Source organism: Egretta garzetta, unplaced genomic scaffold, assembly GCF_000687185.1.
Source record: "Egretta garzetta isolate BGI_Z169 unplaced genomic scaffold, ASM68718v1 scaffold51, whole genome shotgun sequence".
NCBI lineage: Eukaryota > Metazoa > Chordata > Aves > Pelecaniformes > Ardeidae > Egretta > Egretta garzetta.
The window spans coordinates 3563509-3589749 of record NW_009258549.1 but is presented as its reverse complement, the minus strand read 5'-3'; the positions used below and the strand labels follow the sequence as shown (position 1 = coordinate 3589749).

Genomic DNA, 26241 nt, shown 5'->3' with positions numbered 1-26241 from the left:
CAGTAATTTTCTTTCATCTCATAATATTTTGCAGTACTGACCTGTGATCTTAGTGCCAGGATAATGTGTCCATTCTTAGCAAGCTTATTCCTCAAAGGTTAGTCTCCCCTGCTTAGATGTTATTTAAATGGTACTTTAGCATGGTTCTCTAATCAGCAGAACAATTAAAAAAAATTAAAGCTACAGGAAGAACTCAGACCCTTACAAGATCTCTATTTTTTCATTCTCATCTATTTGAAATCCTTCTAGAAACAGTATTTACAACAACTATCTTCAGAGATAGCATCCTGAGCTAAAGCCAAAAGGAACAAAAGATGCCCTTCCTCTCACCCAGATTACCCAGCTGGGTAAGTCCAACCTCCATGGGACAGTAGTGACTAAACATCAGAAGCATTTGAGTAAAGCATCAACCCACTGGAACAGCTGTATCACAGCAATCAGTTTGTACCTTGAAGCATGAAGACTTTAGTACATACACTTGTTAGCCTAGCTAGTATCACTACCAATTGTACTCATGCCTGTGCAAGTCTCTTCCCCCCCCCCCCTTTTAAAAAAGCACTTATTTGGAATTGTGTTTGAAATTAAACTGTCACTATAAAATGCAGAAACAAGGCAGCCTTGTCTAGTGACGAAGAAAGAAGATCGAGAATCCAGTTTCCAAGCCCACTACAGCTTAAAGATTTGCTGTGCATCCCTGGGCAAGTCACTTCACCTCTCTGTACTGTAGGACACATCTAAAAAGTAGACTGTAGCCATACATGGAGATATTTAAATGAAATGGGGTACCAAAAGCCATAAAGCTGCTTTCTCAGGAGGCCAGTTCATTTTTGCAGATTGTCAGGTTAGTACAGCTTTAGTGCTTCTGTCATCTCAATGTCATTACATTGGTGTACACGGGCCTGATTATAAAGTGAGAGCGTTCATACTCACCTGCCTTAAGGGCAAATGGGCAAAATGCCCATCAACAGGCAAAAATGTGTGTAGACATTAAGATGAAAGGCTTATACGGGAAAGGCAAAGTTATTGCCATATAACCCCTGATGGTAATATACTTCCTTTGCTGCTGCCCAAACATTTCCACCACAAGGAATGGTGGAAAACTAAGATGAAAAGACTAAGAAGTCTCCTTCAAGGGTGCAGCAAAATAAAGATTTTTGAAAGATACCAAGAGGTTTATGGATACTGTTTGTGCTGACTGGAATATGGCTTGCAGCCAGCCCTGAGCTTCAGATCAAGTGTGTGACAATCATTATATTGTGTATAGCAATTTGAGGAACTGAAAGAAGACAGAATAGCTACGTTCCTCTAAAACCAAAACCATACTCTGGAGAGAAGGGAGAAAGGTAGAGGAAGACAGGGCCTTATTTTGTAAAAGCTAAAGAAACTAAAATGAGCCCCAAAGACATAGGCATATCAAGTGTTGATAGCAATACTTCATTACTGGTAAAACGTATGGCGTTTTCTCAACCACAGTGGGTAGGCCCTCCTGACTGATATAAGAGACTGAACTTGCCAGTGAGCGTATTTTATGGTGTGTATCTCACAGCTCCACTAAGAGGAGAATTTCAAGTGAAAATACTGTTAAGGGAAGAAACATAGTGAAGGGAACGAAGATCATTTTCATTATGTCAGGCAGTAAAAATAAACCAAAAGAGACTGCCTACAGCAGTAGTTCCAGACCTGTGGCTTAATAGCAACCTCTTGCCTGCCAAACTTTCAGATATTGTGTGTGGCCACAGAGAGCTGCTGTCAAGCTGCAAATTGATGGGGAGGGCAAAGTATAACATTGTACAGAGGGCATTATATCCTCGCTGCTGTGGCCCTTGAATCAGCAAAAACGGAGGGCACTGGGGTATGGTTGCAAGAGTAGAAGGTAAGTATGGGAAAAAAAAAAGAAATTCTGTGTGATTAGGTAAAGGAAGACAGTTTGAAGACAAAAGTAATCCCTTTTATTAGAGGAATGGCTATAACTTATAAAAACCAGACAAGTTTGCAGACACGCTGTACCTTCTGCAAACTAATGTAAGAAGGTATAAAAGATCAGGACAGACAGCTAATTTGAGCAGCAGAGCCCTGGTTCTCTGAGAGTTGTACAAAATTGTATCTTGTGAAAGACCAATTTTTGTTTTGCCCAGGCAGATCCCTCAGTCTTAACAATTTTAGGAGATATGTGTGGAAGGGAGTGGTAGAAATGAAAACAACTTCAAAATCCAGATAACAAAACTAAGCTAAGTTCGATGTGTACGTTTCACATTGCCTATCCATCCACCTCCCGGTTATTCTGCTTTCGGACAGAAACGGGAATGACACACAGTGCTGTTTTGTGTTTAATCTCTTACCTGTGGGATTGTCAAGTTTGCGTGCAAGAAAGAAACAGAAGAAAATGTCTCTAAATAGGAAAGTAAGGGGAATTGCTTCACTGGACACCAACACTGAGTCACTAACAAGGGAACATTTTTTCTCTATATCATTTCCACAACTCGTTTCACCATCTGTCCTGGTTTCGGCTGGAATAGGGTTAATTTTCTTCCTCGTAGCTGGCATAGTGCTGTGTTTTGGATTTAGTACTGGAAGAATGTTGATAACCCACAGATGTTTTAATTGTTGCTAAGCAGTGCTTACACCAGTCAAGGACTTTTTCAGCTTCCCGTGCTCTGCCAGGTGCACAAGGAGCTGAGAGGGAGCATGGCCAGGACAGCTGACCCAAACTGGCCAAAGGGATATTCCAGACCATGTGACGTCATGCTTGGGGACAGTTAGCTGCGGGGAGAACGATCGCTGCTGGGGACAGGCTGGACATCAGTCAGTGGGTGGTGAGCAATTGCATTGTGCATCACTTGTTTTGTATATTCTGTATAGGCTATTATTATTATTATTATTATTATTATTCCCCTCCACTGCTTTTTTAAACTGTCTTTATCTCAACCCACGGGTTTTACTTTTTTTCCGATTCTCTCCCCCATCGCACTGAGGGAGTGGGGGGGGAATGAGCAAGCGGCTGTGTGGTGTTCAGCTGCCTGCCGGGTTAAAGCACACCACCATCACATCATAGCTAGGGTTTATGTCCTATTCAGAAACCTGGGAGCAGAGGCTAAAGCGTGGGCCTCTCTCTCCTTCCACTTAAAAGTGGACAACTGCATTGCTAGCTGCACCCACTACAGTCTTCCATGCCAAAATATAACTGGTGGACAACTTTTTTCTCATCCCCAAACCCAGCTCCTCCTGCCATGCCCATTTACTAAAAACTCGGTCATTATAAAGCCTTTCTTCTGCAGACAAATAGAAATGTGACCACTACTCCTGGTGCTGCTGAAGAGAGTTTAGATTAATATTTTTTCTAAGAAAATTTGGTGCTGATAGGGTGCTACTAAATCATGTCTTGGAGACTGATGCCCTTTTGCTCACGGGTTAACTACACGACAAGTATTATGAACTTTCTCTATGCACGCAAACACACATGAAACACACATAGACCTTGCTGTACGGCTCTATAGCACTCCATTCTAGAGAAATGTCTCATAACAATACTGCATATTATGCTTACAATGCATAAGAAAGCTTTATGAGAACATTAATAAGCAATTGAGGAGAAATTACATTCATGCCTGGCTCCTCGAGACCTCCCCACATTCCACAGGAGACACCAAAAGGAGGGTCAACGATGCCAGATCTACAGTTGCCAGAATGATTTTTCTTTCTAGGCATCTTGCCTCAGTCGGTATGATCACACTGGGTGTCTCAGAGATACAATAGTCTGATCTCTGTCAGAGCAACCTTAAAATTTCTGGGAAATCTGGATATCTCTTTGTTTTGCGCTTCTGACTGGAAAAAAAATTTCCCCATTTATTATTTTCTTTGCTCTGTTCCAATAAATACCCTCCTTCTGAGCACAGCCCTGATCCCCCATTGACAAGGAGAAAAATTTGATGCACCTGCGGTGGAAACGAAAACACACTAAATCTTGAGCTTTACAGCTAAGACCTTACTTGTTTAACAGAAAATGCGATGCTAATTTAGCCAACGCATCTACCCTTAAAACTTCACAGTGAAATAAAAAAGCAGCTGAGCAGATCTGTACCTTTGAGGCAGGTGGTTGCACTCTGCTGTTTCAGGATCTGTGTTGAGACAAAGCAGTGGGGAATGGCACGAGTCTCATAACAAGATAACCAACTTGCCTCCTGTCTTCAGTGCAATTGCTTAGCAAGGGCTGAAGTCTGTGGAGCCATGCGGGACACACGAGTCTTCGCCACGGCATCTTCGCCTCTCCCTCATGAGGCACAGCCAATCAAGCCGGCAGGGTGCAAACCGCAAACCACACAGGAACTCACAGGCATGGTAGCATACAGAGCTGGGTGTGCGACTCGGCTTAGTGTGGTTTTCTTCTCTTACTGCGAGGGTTACAGCTGCTCTAGAGCTGTTTCTCTGAACGCTACAGCTGTTCAACCCCAGAACTTGCTCAATACTCAGTTATTTAATGCATCGGCCTGGAAAGTACTGGCCTCTTTGGACACAAGTAGTGATCCTCAGGAGCAAGCCACCAAAAGTCTCCTAAAATGTGCCGTCTTCTCCAATATGGGGTGACAGTGGAGGTCATAAGTTATCAGCATTTGAACTCGTGGAGCACCTCTCCTGTCACACAACCTGTTTGATGTGACAGAGTCCATGGTGCATACACACAGTGCACCCGCACGTGAAGATGTGCTTGTATCTCTGTAAGCAAACACAGGCAAACACAAAGACCATCTTGTACCTGCGTAGGCACAGGCCAAGAGGGAGTTGATATAGAGAGTCCGGGATTTCATTACATTCTGCAATTACTGTGAACCGGGGAGCTCTCTTCAAGCTGTGAGAAAAGAGGTATGAAAATCTGATTCTTATAAGAACACAGAAAAGGCACATTTACCTATTTAGCTGTTGTGTCAGTTCAGTCACTAGTAGGGGTGCATCACAGGATATTGGTGACCTGGACAGAGTGACTGTGATCTACCCAAAGCAGTGACGATTTGTATGGCCAATACCTTTGCTGTGGCTCTTTCAGATGGCAAAATATTTATGGACCACGTAAGTGCCATAAAATTGAAACTATAATTAAGGCTTTCTCCTCAGGTGAGTAAAGGCTGAAAAGACACTGCTGGGTTACTGCACTAAGCTCCTCACACCCCTGTCAGTTCCTCTTCCCGCCACCCCTGCAGAAAATGGCAGGGGTCTCCTGTCCCTCTCAGCAGGGGCTGGAAGCCAGGGAGGGGTGGGGCTTGAGGAGTGATTGACAGCCCCTCTGAATGCAAGGACCCTATGGAGGAAGGGAGGGCTGGTTGAATGCATTCTGATTCGATTAGGAGAGAAAGTGGGTGGGTGTTTGCAGGTGATTGGCAGCAGTTTGAATCTCCTGGGGAAAAGGTTACTCAACAGTCACTGCGGTTCAGGCTTCCTGAGGTGACTGGGATAAGGAGAGGGCTGACCCTGGTGGTGTGAGTCCACCCGTGTGTCCTCATTTACATCAACCCCATTGGTAATTAACACCACACATTAATTAGACTGGGGCAAGAGTTACCCCTGCCCTATGCTCGCCCTGTCCCTGCTGGGGTTGGGCTCCGGAAAGGCTGGTGTCCTCCCACTTTTTCTTCTTTGCTCTTGGACCTCCAGTCCCTCCTCTGGCCTGAGGGCTGCCAGGGGCCACCAGGGCCCCTGTGGGAGAAGGGACATGGCTGATTGGAAAACTGGTTGCTACTGGAGAGGGGAAAGCCCCCTTAGGAAACACAGCCCTTGCCCTGGCCCATGGGCTGCCTGGTACTGTGCCTGCAGCCATTAGCACCAGGCATTTCAGAGAAAAGTAAAAAGGAATTGACATAAAGAGAAATTTCTCCCTGCAGCCATCACTCAAAGACCACTTAAAATCATAGGCTAAAAACATAATCTAAATTCTGACTGGTAGACTGTAAGCCAGGAAAGGACCATTTGCTGCAGCTGAAATAGATTCATAAATTATCGAGTTCTTGAGTCAGATCCACACATTCCGATTTCTTGAAGCCACTTTTCCTGACTTTGTACCTGTTTGAGGATCTGGATGGGATTTCATTTCAGAGCCTGGCCAAATGGTCTGTGCTTTTTCCAGCCTGCTGCATAAAAGCAGCAGAAAAAAATGTTTTAACTCCTAATTATTGTTGACTTTGAAGAACAAGCAGCCAGATTGCTCAGCTTCTATCTGTGTACCTCAAAAGAGCACAGGTGTTACAAACAGAAATGGGCAAAATTTTGTTGATAATATTGAAATATCTAATATTGAATGAAACTATTCTTAATAATATCTTGTGTCCAAAAAGTTACAGAGAAGGATTAAGCTGTTTCGTGAATTTCTATTAAATTAATTCTTTTGTTATTTTTAATGGTTTAAGCAGTTCCAATATGAAATGTTCTGATTTTTCAGCTTAAAACAGCTCTTTATCTCAAAATTTACTTTGATTTGAATAAAAAGGTAAAAACACCTTAAATAATAAAAAATGTTGTTGGTCAAAAGACTTTCCATTTGGCCAAAGAGAAAATACTCTCAACTATTCAGCCAAAAATATTTTTTTTGTTTTGCATTAGATGTCACTCTTGCAAGCGAACTGAAAATCAGTTATATATGCAGCATTGTAGCACCAGTCACACAGAGTTGGCTCAAGAACAGAGGCACAGAATGCAAGAATCAAATGTTGATGTCTTGTCTACTAACACTAAGACCTAAAAAGTGTTCAGCTTCATTTATATGACATGATTTGTCTGACATTAACTGACAAACAAAAGCAAAAGACAGGAAATTAATGCATGGCTATATCCAGGCTGCAGGCGTTTTTAGTCTCAGTGGCTCAATCTGAATATTATTTAAATGCAAACATCGACCAGATTTTATATTTATGGGGTTTTTTTGGTTTTGTGGAGGTTTTTTTGGTCAGAGGAGGATCTTTTAGGCTAATAACTTGTTTTAGTTATGATTCAACTATTTTTACATATTTTTCTCTCTAGCACATCCTACCCTTTTAGTGTCTTAGAGTACTATATAAGTAACTACAGCTGAGTATTAAGAGTACATGGTTTGTCAATGTAGGAGTCCAGTGTGGTATTGCCCCCCAAATACTTGCACTGTAATGCCATGTCACTGTAGTACATTCTTTTTACACCTCTGAAATATTCCTGAGCTCCTGAAGTGAGGGGGAAGCATGTGCTGGCATTGTTCATGTTGTTCTCTTTGTATGTGTATAGAACTTCACGTTGTCACTCTTGGACTTTTCACCATTTACTAAAAACAAAGAAATAGAAGAAAGCATGGCATACCGATCAAAATCCTAGACCCACAAAAATCAAACCGAGTGGAGACCCAGCTAAGGAAAACACACGTACTTAGCTTTCTGTTACAGCAAGTTAGGATTGCAGAAGGATTATCTAATCGACTCGTAAAACAAAACAAATCAATGTATGCTGCCGTACAACCAATGTCACAGTGCAACTCTGATGGAGAGAGAGAGAGAGAAACATAGAAAGGCAAAACAGGAATCTCATGATTGAAGTTTTTAATAGCTTCATTGAAACACATGATAAAATCAGTTTCCCTCAGCAGGAGAGAGACAGATAAAAATGGACTCCATTGGAAGTGCAAACAACAAAGAGACAAGGGGAGTTGTAAAACATACAGCACCCTCCTCATAAAGATCCCACTTTCTCTCAGTTCCAAGTGTTTGCAACTGTCTCTCCCTGTGAAATCTTAATTAAACCAATATATTTCCCATCTAAGTCATTTGAAGATGTGTATGGTTTGATAAAAAGGTTAATTAGCTCTATTCTTTAAAAAATTAAAAAGGTACCATTTTGATCCTTTGCTTGAAATTCATGCCTACCCTTGCATTAAAAATATCCCTCAATCTGGACTGTGGTAGCTAGCAGACAGGAGAAGCATGCTCATAAGTGGGGCTGTGGGGAGGGGGCTCAGATGGAAAACAAACATTTGTTATGAATTTTAATATTTTTACCTTTTGTTCTCATAAAGCGTATTACAGATTGTCTCCCTTCTTGAGTGTTTGCCAGGGCTTGAAATCAAATTGATACATAACGAAGGCGGACCCTTCTCTGGTGACTCAGCTGGGAATTGCACAGAAATCTACCCAGCCTGATGCTAACTAATAAAAGGAAAGGAGGGGAACAGGAACATCTCATAAAGCTGTGAAATGACAATTCATTCCCTTTTTATGCATTGACTAAAATGCACCTCCTATTGTGTATACCAGCTGTGAAAGCTGACAGATCCAAGCTGATGGGTCTAGAAACACTGTTGCTACAGTATAGCAGAGCAATTCACAGAGGCTCTTGTTTTAATTCTTTCACCTCTCTGCTCTTGGTTAGAACCCTTCAACAGTTCTGTAGACAGAAGGGTTGCAATAGATCGACACGAGACATTTCCTTCCCTTCTCCCTAGTAACAGATATTGTCCTTTTGCTGTAATGTAACTTTCCCTGGACCTGACATTTGCATTTGGATCTTCTTGTAGGTGCGATCAAAATGCTAGCTACAGTAGCACCATAAGTCAACTGAAGCTGTGGTTTAATAGTTGAAGGTGTTAGGTTACGTTTAAACAAACTTACTGGAAAACAGAATTATTCATTTCTTCTTGGTAGACTTTTGATTGTGAAACACCTGAATGTGGTGATTTCAACCTGTAAATGTCAAAGCACTTAATTATGATGGCATACATTATTGTGTAGAACCAAGCCACTTTCCTTCTAGTTTGATGTCAAACTGTAGTCTCTCCAAAAGGAGAGACGAGGCATATTCTCTGTATTTTCTCCTTGGGTCTGTCACGATTGCTGTATTTTTGGTTAAGGACAGATGAGTGGGGTCAAAAGGTTATTGCAGAAAGCAGTCTCTTCTATCTTCCTGTTCATTAATTTGCCTACCATAAAATCCCAGTGTTGGTTGTCTTACGCAGATGGGACATGGAGAGTGAAATTATTTCTGTCTCTGCTCCTTTCTCCAGAATTTTAAGTGAATGATACCATGTTTGAGCTATTACATTTGCCAGAACTGTGTTGAGTTTTCTGATTTGGAGAACAGAATAAGCACTGCAAGACATGTCTGGCATCATTTACTGACTCTAGATGCAAAATAATTTTTAACCTATGGCACTCAGGAGGCACATGAAGAATTTTATGAAATATTATTCTGAGGTGAAAGTAAAAGTCAGGGAAGCAACCTCTAACAATTCTTGAATGATCAGTGAACTAACATACAGTACAGTTTCTCTTTCTGAGATTATGGACATGGTATGCCACAGGATGAATGACTGTGGAAAGAACTGGAGGCATGTGTGTAAAGTGCCTCGCACAGCTGCATTATTTTATAAAAAATGGACCAGAGAAAGTCAGACACCACTGTCAACAGGGCTTCTTCAACAATGAGACACTGAAGAATTTTCATTATATGGATAGCACTGGAAGGAATCAAGGATGATTTGAGAAGGCCTGTCAACTAAAATTAGGAAGTTTGGGGGGGGATTATTTGAAATAGTTGCTCAAGGAAAGATAGCAAATAATTATAGCTGCACAAAGAAATCAGCAAAAGTGGAAGGAGAACCAACTTTTCCATGTTATTTTCAGAAAAAAATGCTTAAACATGCCAACACCTTTACAAGTAAGAACTTAGGAGAAATGACATCACTGCTGACTTTAGGTTTACATATCAGTGGAAATATTTTTGAATATAAAGACAGATGAGTTGAAATGCTGAAAATTGAAAAGAAATTAGCATCCATTTGGCATTTCTGAAAATTAGTGGCTTGAAAATAAGCAAGACAAACTAATATTTCCTGGCTCTAAAATACATATTAAAATAGCTTGGTGTTTAATATTGCTCTCTCATAGCTATACTTTCCTAGATTAATGAAGGGAATTGCAACAGACAAGACAGGCAGAATCTGTGTATATAAATGCCTAGTTATACGAGTACTAATATGAGAATAAGGTAATGAACGTGGCTGCTTGATGCAATGATAGCCCAGACAACTTAAGTTACTAAGCAGCTCCCCGGGTGTATGTCAGTTAGGAAGCAAGTGCTGAAGAGTTTCAGCCAGCAGGTTTGCTCATTCTGCAGTTCTGACAGATGCCACTGGTAGAAACAAGTTGGTTTTGAAACAAATGTGATTTTGCCAAGAAATTATACTGAAGATGCCATAATGCACACAAGAGCACTACAATAGTGTACAGGGTCAGGCAAAAGGCCCATCTGGCCCAATGTCCTCTAGCCGAGAGTGCCAGTAAGATCTATTTACAGAGAATGGGCAGGAAGAAAAGAAACAAAGTGAGTCTTCTCTTCACATTCCTTCCAGGAATTGTTCCCTGCAACAATCTAGGGAATTGTTGAGCCAGAGATTGTATTTGAGCAATTATATTTAAGAGTCACTTATTTTCCGTAAACGTGTCTATTTATATTTTTGCCCTTCACTACACTCTGTGGCAATAAATGCCACAATTTACTTAATGCACAGTATGGAAGAATGCTTCCTTCTTTTTGTTTAAAACTACTACTCAGTAATCTCGATAACATAGGTTTGTTCTTCCTGGAGAAGTTAGATTACGCTAACTAAATGGACTTAAGTCAGTAGTTCAACGAAGTTTACATTACTCAATGTTTACCACTCGAACAGCTTTACCATTGACATTTAAGTAACTTTTTCTATTTAATAATTAATCAAATTGGTCAAGAAACTTTGTAGTTTAGGAAACCCGTACCAGCATATAAAAGCTGTTATCTTTATTTTCAGTATCATCTCTAGACATTGTTTTTAGCTCTGAACCTGTAAGAAGGTCTCGGTAATTATTGTCTAACATCTTTATAGTGAAAAGAAATGGAAATGCCAATCAATTCATAGTAGAAAATATCCACACTACAAAGACAATTATCCAGTTAATATCAATTATTCCACCTGCTGGTGAACACTGCAGAGAATCTGAACGCAAGAGTGGCCATGGAAAGTGAACTTCCTATTGTTCATCCTATTGTAGAGTTTTCTTCTTGCACATTACTGACACACTGATGGAAGAGCAAGATCTTGCCCATATAGTAACTGGTATCTACTAGGCAGAGGAATTGCATATTTTAGATATTGTCATCTGGTATATTATATGAGAAACTACATTTTGAAAACGGCTTTTTCTAAGAAAAAGAAAGAATGAGGCACCAGCAGAGCACCGGAGTTTTCATTCAAAAAGAAAGCAAGGTAGCTGTTGCCTATATTTTCCATATGGTAGACTTTTTAAAATGTAAATGAATTATCCTGGAACAATTATCAGAAAGTCAAAGCCAGAAAAATATTCTTCTTTTCCCTCGCCCTTCTTCACTGAAAATACAGCACTCTCAATTAGAACTAGGGTTATTTACATAGGACACAGAATTGCTCATCAAGTCAATTTGTGTAGTGATCCATGAAATTACAGTTAATTTTGCTGAAATGGACCATTATATTTTTAAGTAGAAATGAAAGAAAATGAGAAAGAGGAGGTAAACTGCTAGGAACTGAACTTCAAATACAAGATTAAATTATTAGTAGGAATGTAGCACTGCTGGGAACAGCATGAGCTGCTAGATGAAGCCACTGACCTGTTGGCTTTCAGACACAACCAAGTATCCGCCTTGCCATAGTAAATTAGATGAATTATTGGTAGTGATGGGCCTGTCACATTGCACATTCATGTCCCCGAGTGATGTATGTGAAAGTGAATTCCCGCTGACACAAGCTCCATGCAGCTCCTGCTGGCTCCTGAGGTGCCAACAGCATGCATCTGTTCTGTGCAATGAAATAATTGCATTGTGATGCTTCTATAGTACAGCTGCGCATAATGATTCTGCTTGATTTTATACTGATAGATGAGATAAATTCAAGACTGTTTAATGACTGTACAAAAATCTAGGGGCCATGAGATTAGGTTAAGGAAAACTCTTAACTGTACTGTGAGAATTTGCATTTCAATACCCTTCTTCCCTCTCTCAGCAAAAGGTGGCTTGTGCTTCCACCTCGTCACTGCTTCACTTGAAAGTAGTATGTGGTTCAATGTGGTTTCAGAACAAGTCAGAAAAACCAACTAACATTTGGTCACTCAGTTCTCAGAGGTGTGTCACTGTCTTAACTAGCTATTGCCCTTCATCTGAGTTTTGATAACTGACAATATACGCAGTCTTACTCCATCCCATTTGTGAAGTAAAATATCTCAACTTCAAAAGACCTCTGAAAAGCAATTTGAAACACCTGTACTCGTCAATAACCAGAAGTAACCACCTCAACTATCAGCTGCAACTCCAATTAATTTGTCCATCAGGTCAGTCTATTTAGGACACCCCAGACTAGAATTCATCAGTGTGACACTACAGGGATACTAAGGTCATTATCAGATTCAGTGCTTGAAAAAATTAACAACAATAGAAACAAGGAATGAAAGAGAAAAAGTAATACACAGAGAAGGAGATCTTAGTACTGAATTTTCAGGTTTATAATTCTAAGAGAAGAGGAAGCCAGAGGTCTTTCAGTCTCTGCAACCTGTCTCTTGAGGCATTCTGTAGCATATGTTAATGTCTCTGCTCAGCATGCCAAACCCAGGAAAAATCTACCTTACCTTTCCTTTCCTATGGTTCCTGACAGCATCAGAAGAAATAATATGATAAACAGGCATCGAGATAACTAAAACATAACTAGATGTTGTATCTCCTATATTTTGATGTCCCTCTAAGAGGGCTACTATCAAAGGCTGTTCACCAGCATTGTATTTCTCTCAGCTCCTACCTGAATTTCTCAGTTCAGACAAACTTCAACCTAAACAGCTCAAGCTTAAATTTGAAGATACGTGCTAAAACTTTAGTTGATTAAAAATGAAAATGCTTTCCATGCTAAAAAAGTGCCAGCTGTTAAAAATAAATGTTAAAAATCCATACAACGCAAAAAGTAAAAACCGTAGGTCAATGGTTTTAGAAAAAGGGGGAAATGGAAACATTTAGGAATAAAGTGATGGGTCTGTTATAGTACTCTCCTGTGTAGTCACAAATAGAGTTGTATTGTGGGTGTTTAAATCTAGCAAACATTTCTCTGTCTCAGGCTGTTTGCCCATTGTCTTAGCCACTATTTGGTATAACTTGGTTTGACCAAGTGATTTAATTCAAAACTGAAATAGCGTGGTCTACTGATGGTTAGTCCTAAAATAGGATGACAGAAAGTGCATTGGGATCCCAAAACCAGGAAAATGATGAATTTCTTTGGGTCAAGACTGAGGTGCCTGTGCTCAACTAGGAAGAGAGCACCAGTAGGGGAATAACAAGTAATCAGTTTAACGGACTCTTGTTCAAACTATGCAATAGCATTGGGACTGAAAAGCAGGGAGACCAATACTAGAAGAACAGGCATGCTGTAGAAACTGTAGATTAAATGCTCTGAAAAGATGGGTAGAGATCAACAGAGTGGTTATGGTAGATTTGCAACACAGCTTTCTTTATGCTTCACCCCAGCTGCAGCTGTCTCGCATAATTTAGAGACTACTGGTATTCACACAAACTATAGAGGATATATAGGTAAAAGGATAAATTAATTCTTTGGGGTTTAGGCAGGATTCAAAAAAGTCCTCCATTTTCCAGGTGGATCACTACTTTCAGAATAAAATGCCAGATGATATTCACTGTGAAATAACATGTGAATAAGTTGACTGTACGCTAGCATTAACTAAATCAGTATGGCTCTGTGCCACAAAACAAACAGAAATTGCCCACTGGTAGCATATTTTCAGTTATTTTTGTACAGCTTTTACATATATCAGATATTACAGAGGTCTAAAAAACATCAAGGCTATTTATTCATGAGTAAATAATTCTACATAACATTTAAACTATAAAATGAAAGGACGGGAAACTTGTAAATAATTAATATTGCCAGGAGTTAATTTTGTTCAGATCATCTTCTAAAATGCTGTAAATTTCATTTGAGCTGAAGTTGCAGTAGGAAACTTCACTGAAGAAGCCAGTGTTTAATATCAGAAGAAATCTCCTCAGAATTTTTGGCTTGTTTTTCTAAGACTTAAATGCCAGATATCGAATACAAAGTTACAGGACATGACTATTCAACTTGACATACCGTCCAAACCAACCAAAGTCACTGTGTACAGCATTTAGTCTGTTGATGCACCTTGTACCCTGACCCATCACTCCTAAATAATTTTGCATTTTAGAGGCAGTCAGTATAACATAAAGGATATAATATTGTCTAGTTTCACCAAGAGAAAAACAGAAGTGCTGCAATTTTTGGACAGGGTGACAACAAATCTTGTATGATGTGACAAATTCATTTCAGACAGACAGAAGATTACATCTGTTTTTATTGGTGGGGATGTATGGTCTACTTGCTGCAGCTATTGTGGAGAGAAAGTATACAAAGACCTTTCTAGGCCTTCCTCTGCAATAACATCTAAGATTTATCTGCATAGCAAATCCAGGTGCAGGATAACAGGAGGCAACTCCATGTTTATGGCAGCCATAGCGTATGGTCAACAGTTGTCAGGCATGCTGTGTTTAGGTGTTGTGAGGTCTTCAAACATGGCTTAATGTTTCCATACCATATGTACCGTAATATCTAATCACCGTGGGAGTAGCGTCTAATGTTTCAGCACAATTTATTTGTTGGCTGATAAAAAATCAGCTAACGCTCAAAATGCTATATGTTACTAGTCTTTTTTTTTTTTTTCTTAACCAAGACAGAGAAAACCATTATAATCTGCAGCTTTTCTGCTTTCTACCTTCCAAGCTTGCTTTCTCCTTTCTACCTTCCAAGCTTGCTTTCTTCTTCTCACCAGACAGGAGCTGTAGCCTTCTGCCTCTTCCAGAAAACTTAAACATTTTCAAACAAATAGTTTCAGCTGATCTATTTCTCAAGTACTTGGAACGCTGTGTAGCTCCTAATAGAAGAAACATCAGAAATGAATTTTCTATGGAAGATTATATCATCCCAATATAAAAGAAATTCCTACCACCTTATGTTCTTTTTTTTTTTTTTTTTGCATTTCAATAGTTCCGTATTGCAATGTTAGCTTCAAACAGACTTGCATGGGAATCACCAGAATCTTTGATATGATTAGATTTTTTTCCATATTAAATTCTGTTTACAGTTAACTGGGGAAAAATAATAATCATACCAAAACTAAGAAACTGAAGAATCAAGGTGCCTCCAGTGTGTGCTCCACAATGCCTTAAAAAATATGTAGCTGTTACTCATAGCCCCATAACTTTTTCTTTTCAAAGCAAATTGATGGTGAAAGATACACCTATGTAAGCTCTTCACAACGCAGAAAAGGGAGGCATTTTTTTCATTATGATTCCTACAACTATGTGCAATAATCCAAATATATTCAAATTTCCAAAGGGATTCATTCCATTCCTTCCTCTCAGCTCCAGCTATGCACTCGTGCAAGAAGTTGTAGTCATGTAACCTCAGTCGAGAACTTAACTTTTAGAAGGAGGAATTGGTTTTTTTCCAGTGTAGCACCCTTAATCTCATGGTTGAAGCTCTAGGGAAAAGCGGGCAGGAATCCATGTTGGGGAAGAGGAGAGGAGAAGGGAAGTTGTGAGATTGTCCACTTCAACAACTACCAACCACTGGATATGTTTAGCTGTGGTACAAAATCACAATCTTTTACACAACTCTGGCAATGATGAGACACTTAAAAACATACATAAATTGCACTGCATTTGCATCCACTCTAAAAATATTTTACATTGCCAGGACTACGTGAAAAATATAGTGCAAATAAAAAGTAGACCAAATACATGCACTGTTGAATTCAGTTACCTGTAGCTTCCTTTGATCAACTGTCTCTATGGAAATGTGCTGGATAAGGGCAATTTTATTCTATTTACTGAGAAGTCCTAGAAGGCAGTGAATTTAAACCTTTTTGATCAGGGGAGCCCTAAAGATTGTACAGCTAAGTTGCAGTCTTCTGCACAGAAAAAGTAAGCATAATGACAAGTCTTACTTTTCTGAGTGCTCAGATCCCTTAGAAGCAGATGATGCGAAATGGTAGATGTACCTTGAAAATTTGGATGAAAGCCTAAGAACCCTTTATTACAAATAAGTTAATGCAGCTAATAAAAGTTTCGTCAGCTTTCTTCAATGTTCTACAGCAATTACAATATGGATGTGCAAGTCCTGGCATAAAAATCACTTAACCAGACTGAATGTGGTTACAAAGACATTCTCACTGGCCGTATCATAAATAACGAAATATGCTCAGGTAATAGGGCATGACAATTGTCCCCTTAGGAGCTAGGCAAAAAATGTGGTCAGCTCACCCAGCAGTCCCAATGAGTAGAAGTTGATTAAAAGCTGAAGGAAAACACAAAGTGTGAAAACTTTATTTAAATAACCTGATTTTTGTTGTTCTTCATTTTGAAATATTAGAAATTCCAGTTTAAACTCTCCTTGGAGCAATAAAGAGGACATTTTGTCCTTTTGTATGTCAGCTATATCTGTATTTTATCAATCAAAAAGTCTTTAACTTCCTGTAACATAGGTGTTATCTTTACTGGCATAAAAGTCTTCTAACTTTTCATAAAATGACCACATGTGGACGAAGCTCAAAACACAGTCTCAGATTTTATTACAAGTAAAGGGTCCTGGCTTTTTTCAGACTGACCCACTGTCAGAGATGCCCAGCAAAGGTTAGCTGAAAATACATTTATAACAATTCTAGATGCCTTCAAGCAAATCCCAAGAATAAAGGAGGATTTTCTCCACCATAACCAGAATGACATAGCCCTCTCTATCTGTTCTGGAGGGGTGTCTCATCAGCTTCTCTCCTTTGGCCATGAATTATGCCAACATCCCTCCCTTATTGCCTTCTTACCCCGATAGAAGATTGATGCTTTTATGGTTGAGTCACTGCACTGGATACAGGCCTACATTATTATTTCTGTCGCAGATTTCCTGTGTAGTCTTGGACAAATAATCTCTTTATTCTCTGATGGTAAAATGAGGCTAACACATCTCAAACTCATAAGGATATTCTGAAGATCGGTTGATTAGTCTTTGTGAGATACTCTGATATTAGAGAACAGATGCTTCAAAAAGCCAGTAAATATACAGCGATCTTTGATTTCTGGTCTTCCACAGCTTTTTTTAAAAAAAGCTTTCCACTTAATAAATCCCAGCTGGATGACTGTTCTTTTTTACTCAGCAGCTCTCACATTAGTTTTCTAAGGTGGAGCCAATTTTCTTCCCTTCTCCTTTTTGGAGCTCTTTACCCTTTGCTGATTTAGTACAACATATCCTTTCCAAACATATTTATCTGCTGCTTTTTATCCTCACATTCCCAAGTGCCTTTTAAATGCATGTGTATAAAAAACTTCAAACAAAGAAATAAGACTGCTGCAGGGATACCACAAAGCAGACAGATAAACAAGCTATTAAATAGTTAGTTATACAGCCCCTTCATGATCATATTTGAACACCCACCGTGGGAGGTATGTGAGAAATACCATATATTCTATAGAAACTGCAGGGAGGAGCTTTTAACTGTGTATAATGTAATATGATCGGGACACTAAAATTAACCTCCTATTCTTGTAAGTGTAATTTGGGATAATTAACCACTCCAAGTAATAAGGCTTTTGGGTTTTATGTCTCATCCATAGTTGGTAGCAAGGTCAACATCTTCTATGGATGTTGGTGTAACAGAAACTCAGAGAAGTATTCTGCATACTAAATTTTCATGACCCATTTCAGCAAACTTCTGCTTGGAGACTCCTAGCTGAGAACTAACAAGGCATGGTCCTAACGGTCTAAGTGAAATATGGAGGCGAGAATACAAAGTGGGTGCACCCATAACCTATGCCAATTTAGGGAACGCTCTACACTGCTATGCACCTCTCTGCTGAACTGGATTCTGCAGTGAAGTGGTCTACGAGGGTTTGCTACCTTCTCTAGGAAAGCAACGATGATTCAGGACACTGCCAATACGGAAAAAACCATTAAAAGCTTTCATACAGCGTAATTTGAAGTCGCCGACAAAAGAACATGCATACACTAAATAACAGCAACAACTTTTCATTTTCCTTCTGTATTTTTTCACATTTGTTTTAGGAATAAAGATTTCTCTCAGGAAATTGCAGTCTTAAAAATTAGTTTTTCAACTGCTCCCTACTCTCTTTTTTTGCTCCATGTGTTATGGGGCATGTGTCTGACATAATGCCGCAATAATGTTCCTTTTAAAGTAGTAGCTAGAAGTAGGGAAGAGGATGATGATCCTGGTTTGCTGGGTGTTCACTCATCTGTATAATTTTCACATAAATGAGGGAAACAACCCAGCTTCTTATAGTCACGTCTCCCCTGTTGAAAAAGGAAGCATCTTTCAGACACTGGGGATATAAACACAGAAGGCAGCAGGTAAGAACAGGAGGGCTACGCTGAACTGTGAATCTGTCTGGCTTTGTCAGTTATCATAAAGAGTTATAAAATCTGTTAGTATTCAGCTCCAGCCATTGGCAGTTGGCATTGCAGTTAATGGACTGAATGATGCCTCAGAGGCATTTTTCTACCCGATTAACTCCAGGAAATTTAACACCTGTGTAAGAAGTATCAACTCCCCCCCCCAATAATTAAAAAAAAAATTTCTCAGCAGAACACTTTTCCAAGTCAGCATCCATGTCACATCCAAACCAGCTTTCTCCAGCACCTAGGCAAGCAGCAGTGGCCCAAGAAAGACAAGTTTTTTGAAAATGTGAAATCACCAGAGGCCTATTTTATGGGTAACAGTGATGTATTTAGAGGGGAAGAGTTGATTGATAGCTAACAGATTTATCTTTAATCATCATTCTATTCTCCCACCTTCAAAGTAACTAACAAATAGCAAACAGATGGTGTTAGCAGTCAAATACTCCAAGTGAGGATGTTATCTCAAGGGCAGAGTTGTGGGACCCAAGCAACTTAAACGCAGGCAGTGATTTTATCTGTCATCTTTTCCCTCTGGTACAAATACAGTAAGAACTTGGACTTAACCATGTCTTGCCAAGCGTCTACCATATTCCCAAACACAAGGGGCCATGGTAGTTTCTTGCATGGCTTCCACTGACAGGAATCAAACATCTATTGCAACAAATGTACAAACTGTCGTTTATCTCTCAGAGATAAAACTCCATAGTTTGAGCATTAAAGCTTTCTCTGGGTCCTCACTCCGTTGGATCTGCAAAGAGCAACGTGCAGCTCAGAATACTTCAGGATAGTTTTTACTGGGACATTGTGGTATCTTGGGGTAGAGTTCATGTTATTTCATATTGTAAAGCTGCACTCACAGACCCCAGCGAGACGCCCATTTTTGAATTGTGCCATGTACTCACTCACATTTAATACTGTCTTACATTGTGGGTAATCCTGTTTAAATCTATCAGGTGCTACCTAATATGAATAAAAATATCACAATTTGACTCAGCAGCATAGACAGGGGATTAGGCTAGTTTACTAAATTGGTCTGGCACCTGGCTACCAGTCAGCAGAAATGAAGTCCCCTAGAATGTAAAATGCTGTGTAATTTGCAGGATGACATTTATTAATAACGAATAAATGCATACTAATGCATATCTATAAAATTCTGTGGGTATTCCAGGGCAAAACTCTTTACCCCCTTAATGCTGCATTGGATGTCTGGCTGCTAGTTTCTGCACCAAAAGACTATTTTTAAGCTAGCTAATTAGTATCTGGTTATCAATGTCTTATATCTGTCAAGTGTAAGAAATATTTCACCTAGGTAGTTAAAGTGTTCAATTTGGAAGCGGTTTTATAGATAAATATACCATCTATATTACTCAAGGTATGTGCATAATGACAGAGTGCTGGAAGATTTCAAAGCATTGAAGAACCAATAATCTTCAAGGTCAGGCAAATGTGCCTGTGCTCTTCCCTTAATATCAGAAACAGGGAAGGGCACTGGTGTGACCTATATTGAAACTGGCAAACTGAAAAAAAAAAATTCTATGAAATTATCAAGCAGCTACTCATTCCTTAGAGTTTACAGTAGCGAATACAGACCATGGCTGGATGTGAATTCAGCCACTGGGTAAATGAGATTTTCAGCAATTGAATTGCAGAGCAGCAGGAGAAGAGAGGAATAAAAAAAAGGAAGAAAATTCTAACCTGAAAGATTTTATCTGTCCTCAGAGAAGCTCTTTTTAAACAAATTGTAACCAGTTATAACTCTACAATGTATGACTCTGAGGACATATTCTCCATCCAAGGCAACTAATTCTTCATGCACTCAGGAGGGCAGGGATGTGTCCCCAAATATTTTATGACATCTTATGAGGAAATGGAGGGCAGCCTCATCTCTGTCTTATTCCTACCTGCCTCTGATGATTATTTCAGTGGGCTCTGTGAAGACTTGCTGTAACTAGTTTGCCACCTTCCTGAAGACAAATAATTCCCTATAAATTGTGCCCCCTGATTTTCAAAGAGGTTTGGAAATGATATATTTTTTTTGTTTTAAAAACATTATTATATTATGGCAATATTCCACTATATTCTTGCCAAGTTTCTTATTAGTATCAGCAGCATCCACCACAATCCAACTCTTCCCTCTGCTCAGCAAGCTGCCTTCTCAGTGAATGATGAAACTTGGCATGGGTAAAGAGTAAATCTTATTAACAATGCCCACACGTGCTGCGCAAGGGCTTGTACGTGAGCTATCGTGCTGAAGGAAAACATGCAATCTGATTACAAAAGGGGATTTTGTAAAGGGTTCATCTCTATGGTTGCTCAGTCAGCACAGGCAAAGTTTGCGTGTCTCTTTTTTTAAATGGTTTGAGAAAAAAATCTGCTTTAGTCCGTTCTGATTTCCATGCACAGCCCACAAGAATTTCCTTTTCCTACTTTTTCATGCTTTGTAATACTAATATTTAGCGTTTAGAAAGCACTTTACTGTTTCAACTCTCTGTCTAATTAAATATCACTGTGAGATACTAACTCCCCTAAAAAGGTAACAGTTACTCAGGCGTATTACTGCACAATGATATCTGATATTTTGCACTTCTATTCTAAAAATAGGGAACTGCTGTGATTTCTCACAATATGATAGCAGCAGGGAAACACTGACTTTTTAACAGCAATGGCATTAGGTGGTACTCTTCCTGATGTCAGGGCCCTAATTCCTATCAATGGGAGCACTGCTGTAAGGCAACATAAAGAAGTTTTTAGGTGTTTAAACACTACCAGGTAGCTTCATTCCCAATTTTGCACCCTGTGCCATGCTCCCCAGTTGCCTAACCTGCTTGCTTGTTAGAATGCTCCTGAGCTCCAGCTGGAACCAAATCCAGAAGTTCTCCTTGTAAGGAAGTCTAAGCACACTTCATATGTGATTGCAGACCATATTCTAGTGTGTCCTGACAGTCCTTCCTGGTATGGCTCAGAGCATGCATGAAATACTGTCGGCAACAAACTATAAAAACACAATGCTGGCAAACCAAATATCAGCCTTAACGTTATACGGTCATCTGTCACAGAAACAAAAAATGATTGAGATTGGAAGGGACCTCTGGAGATGATCTGGTCCAAACCTATGCTCAAGCAAGGCCACCTAGAGCTGGTTGCCCAGGATCACATCCAGATGACTTCCGAGTATCTCCAAGGTGGGAGATTCCACATCATCTCTGGGTAACCTGTGCCAGTGCTCAGTCACCCCCACAGTAAAAGAGTGTTTTCTGATGTTCAGATGGAGCCTCCTGTGTTTCTGTTTGTGCCCATTGCCTCTGGTCCTGTCAGTTAAGAGGGATGGAATGGCCTGCAGCGAGGCAAGAAGATGGAAGCTAATCCATGGTATTTCATTCCTGTTTCCAACTGAAATGTGTAGCACAGGACTATCCCTCACAAAATCTTTGGTTCATTTCAGGGAAAGAAAGATGCAAGTCTTGCAGCTCCTGGCGAAATGTCCTCAGCACTGTCAGCCACTCCTGAATGCAGGGTTTGGCACTCAACAGGTCTTTAATTCCAAAGGTGTAAGGTATTACCTTCAGCCAACTTGACAAGTGTTTTTCTTCCAAAGTTTAGCTTTCAAACCCACAAATCTCAGCAGCAAGTATTGCATATATCTTTAAAATTGGGCAGTAGCTAGGACCTGCTGCTTTAAACTCTCTTCTAACCTTTGGTGAGCTGTGGTTCTTTAAATAGCTGCCACAGCTAATTTATTGCCCTTCCCATCATTATCACTTATTAATTTATATGTTTATTGTTGCTTGAATGGTGGAAGATAATAGCCATGCCATGGTGTTTCAGCACTGACTCTGGGAACCAGCCCTGGTGACGGTGTCATGGCTGTGTCATAGCAGACAGAATGTTGGCAGTGGCCATGGAACAGAGGAGTCATTGACACAGTGGCCCAGAATGGGTATAAAAAGCTGTGCCAGGCCAGTATGGTAGGTGAGGAGGCAGAGGTGAGCAAGGGCTGAGAGGGGAGGGCAGAGATGGAAGGGCAGGGGCAGCAGGGGCTACTGGTGCTGGTGGCAGTGGCATGGGGAGGGGGGAGGGGAAGAATTAACTTTTCTTGCTTCTCCAGACACCATAAAGGCATGTGAGCAAACCAAAGCACACTGCTGCCCTCTCCCTCCTTGGCCACTAAGCTGGAGACCTGTCAACATGCTACAGGACAGATAAGATAGCCCCTACCTATACTCCATCATGGTCTCACGGGGAGCTGGAAGGTCCCCACAGCCCTGGGCAAAGGCAGCCCTGCACCCTTTCTCCCTGGTTGGCCAAGGGCTGGGTCCCACACAAGCTCCTGGCAACATCCTGAGTGCTGTAGTGGCTATATAATAGCAGGCAGAGCACTGGTGGTGGCCCAAATCACCATGGGGTTCGTGACATGGTGGGCTAGGGCAGGTGTCTCCTGACTGTCAGGGAGAGGTGGGATGGACGGCCTTGGTGTGAGGCTGGGAAAGCCCTGGGGGGGGGAGGCAGGGGCTGCCCGTGGCAATGGTGGGTGACTGCTCCGTCTGTGATTCTCCTGTCTGTTACAGCCTTGTTCAGGGACACAATGTGGTCATCTCCCTCCTCTGCCCCCAAGCTAGAAAGCATCATGAATTCCTACAAGAACATCTACCTAAGGACTATGGAAACACTTATAGCCCCTGTCTCTACCCTGTCATGGTCCCGCAAGCAGCTGGACAGTGCCTGCAGCCATTGAGAAAGGGAGCTCCACACCGCCCACCTTCTCTGTCTTAAACTTATCTCAAAATAAATTTTCTGATTCATGTACCCATTGGCTATTTTTTGCTGTCTTTTTTGGGAAACCTTTTGGGGCTTTTCCTTTTACGTAAGGATTCCATAAGCCTCAATTTCTTAGGAAGCTGGGCTAAAAAAAATTCAGAGTTCTGAAGTTCAAAATTCTAATCTAAGATTAGAATCTGAAAGCATGGATATGTAAACCAGTTTGCTGCCATTTTTAAGCAATATAGCAAATGCATATGATAAAGGAAAGAGCAGGTCCTTCAGCAGTGTAACTGAACCCAACTAGTTTCTTGTGAACTTGTGAGAATCCCTTTCACATCTAGACTTCAAACCTCTGATGGGCTCCCTAGGATGCAGGAATGAACAAATCTTAGGTTTAGCATCAGAAGAGACAGACCCTGAGCACAGCAGAAAAGCTGAAGGATTCACTTTGATTTATAGGCACCATTACACACTATAATAATTAATTTCATTGATAGGGGTGAGAGCAGTTTCTCCTTACCAAAAAAATGGAAGGAAAACCTTCAAGTGAAACAGCAGAATATGCTCTCACGAAGAGGCTACAACACCTAGACTGAAAAATGTTTTGCTACCACCCTGGTAGGACCGCTACTGTCACAAGAGCGGCTGCACCACTCTGCTCTAGCAAACTAAGCTTTCTTACAAGATGTGCAAGTGCGATGTGCTATGAAGCTGCATGAGAGGACATGTGCTTTTAAGGATAAGGAACACACTGCATGGCAGCTACCTGAGCTACCTTTACAGCTGAAGGCATAAAGACAACCCACAGCTAACCTCCAACACAGAAGGAACGCTAGTTAAAATGGACCGTGTCTTTTAAAATGACAAACTGAGCAGGAGCAGCAGCATGGGGGCAGGTGTGTTCTACTGCCACATGTAAGAAGAAAACCAGTTCAATACAGCACGATGAGCCACTGGGAAACACAACTCAGAGTAACTCCTACCTCCTCAATATGCGGTGCTGTGGGGAGGAAAGCACACTCTTGGTATGTGGAGGCAAACCCAGGCTTGGGAGCGCTCCCAGCATTACGTGAAATGTCAGCGTGGGCCGAGCTGGACAAACCAGGTGAGTGGTGGGGCCCCAGTGCAGGCGGTAAGGCTGCAGCAAAGCCAGTGCCACTGCCAAGCCCATGGCTTTGAAACTCACACAAGCAGCAAGACCCAGCTGCAAACACAGCTTGCCACATGAGCGTGGATAACCTTAAAAAAAAGCAAGGGGATAAACAGTGCATTTGTAGCGTTGCTAGGCCATAGAGAGAGGAGAGGAGGGGATGGAAGCAAAACCTTCCCCAGGCGCAGTGGTGATTATTGCATCAGCATCAGGAGAGAATCTCGCACACATGGGACCAGATTTTTAACCCCCACCCAATGAAATAGCTCAGCTGAGATCAGCACAGTGCTGCTTCACACTGTATGAGGCTCTCCCTCTTGGCATAAATTAGCCTTTAGAAAAACAGGCTCCCATTTACTTTGCTGAGTCCTGCCCCAAATACACTGGCTTTTTTTAGCAGAGCCTTCCCAGTCCCTCTGTGGAGCTGCATGGTCATATGACCACGAAAGAGCACCATGAGTGATTACTGCTACAGTGGAAAAGGAAAGTTGTAAAAGAAAAATAGAAAGTTACAACAAACCAAAAATGCATATCCTAAGCCTGCCTGCTAAAGACTGGCCATAACTGTTAATAAAACCACCTTGCCTATAGTTAAATTACATCACACCACCATTTCAACCCTGGCAAGCACAAGTGACAGTTCTGTACTTTGGAGTTTTATAGGACAAAAGCAGAGCACAGAAAATCGCTCTGCTGCGCTCAATAAATGTATGCAAATAACCACAGCAGGAAACTATCGTTAATAAAGCCAAGTTAGAAAGACATCTCCCAGATTACTCAGTGATACTTCTCTTTCCATTTTATTTTTATTTTTTAGAAATCTAACCATCTTTTTTTCAAAACTTCACACAGACAAGACTTTTCCTGGGACTGGTGGCTCCTACCTTGCTCAAGACCAGCATGTCTGGTCTGGTGCAATCAAATGGTGTCAAATGATGTCAAGGAAGATGAAGTCCAAATCTCCGTGAGATAAAACATTCACTACACTCTAGTATAAGAACAGGTTTCTGAATTTACTGTCATAATGACATCATTCAGAGAATTTAAGAACAATTGTACAAAAGCAGACCAAAGGTTCCCCTAGTTCAGTATCCTCTGTTCAGCAACAGGAGAACATAAGTACTGTCTTGGGAAGGACTACAAGAAGCAGGATGAATTTTCAGTGATCTTTTCCTGAAAGAGTCTTCTAGCTTCAAGTCATGTAATAGCTTGAAGGAACTGACATCAAGTGTGTACGTAGAGCATCACGTTCAGTAGCCACAAATACACGTATCCTCTGAATTTGTTCAGTTTGGTTTAGAGCCCCTTTCTGCTCTCGGCCTCCTCAAACCCCTGTGGCGTTGAGTTTCACAATTATATGCTGTGGGGAAAGGTGTTGCATTCAGTTTGTATTAAAGCTAATTTATTATAGCTTATAAATTCACTGGGTGCCCTTTAGTTCCTGGGTTGCGAGAAATAACAAGTAGTCATTTCCTATTCACTTTCTCTGCTCCGCATGTCTTTTATAGATCTGCATAATATCTCCTGCTTTTTTCCAAGCTAATGAAACCATTTAGTATTTCCTCCTGTATAAACCGCTCTATACCTTAAATCACACTTGCTCTCCTTCTCTGTAATCTTTCGAGCTCTTTGCAATAGTCAAGGTTGAAAACGCACCAGGAATTTATACAGTAGTACAATGATGCTTTCCATCTTATTCTATTCTTTTCTCAGTAACTCTTAACATTCCCTTTGCTTTTTTCACCTCTGTGCAACACTGAGCTGATGTCTTCATGGATCTATACAAGACAATTGTAAGAAGTCTTTTGCAAGCACTAATAACTAATTTAGAACCCATCACAGAATGGCAAAG

General features: G+C 40.6%; 1 protein-coding gene across 3 annotated transcripts in view; it reads right to left on the bottom strand.

The window, feature by feature from the left end:
• The window catches only part of GRAP2 (GRB2 related adaptor protein 2), a 42379-nt gene extending 38204 nt beyond the window's left edge, over positions 1–4175 (bottom strand). For all 3 annotated transcript variants that reach the window (XM_035903211.1, XM_035903210.1, XM_009647760.2), the window contains exon 1: positions 4079–4175. The gene's annotated coding sequence lies outside the window, so the exon portion shown is untranslated. The remainder of the gene's footprint in view (positions 1–4078) is intronic.
• Between the last annotated feature and the right edge of the window lie 22066 nt (positions 4176–26241).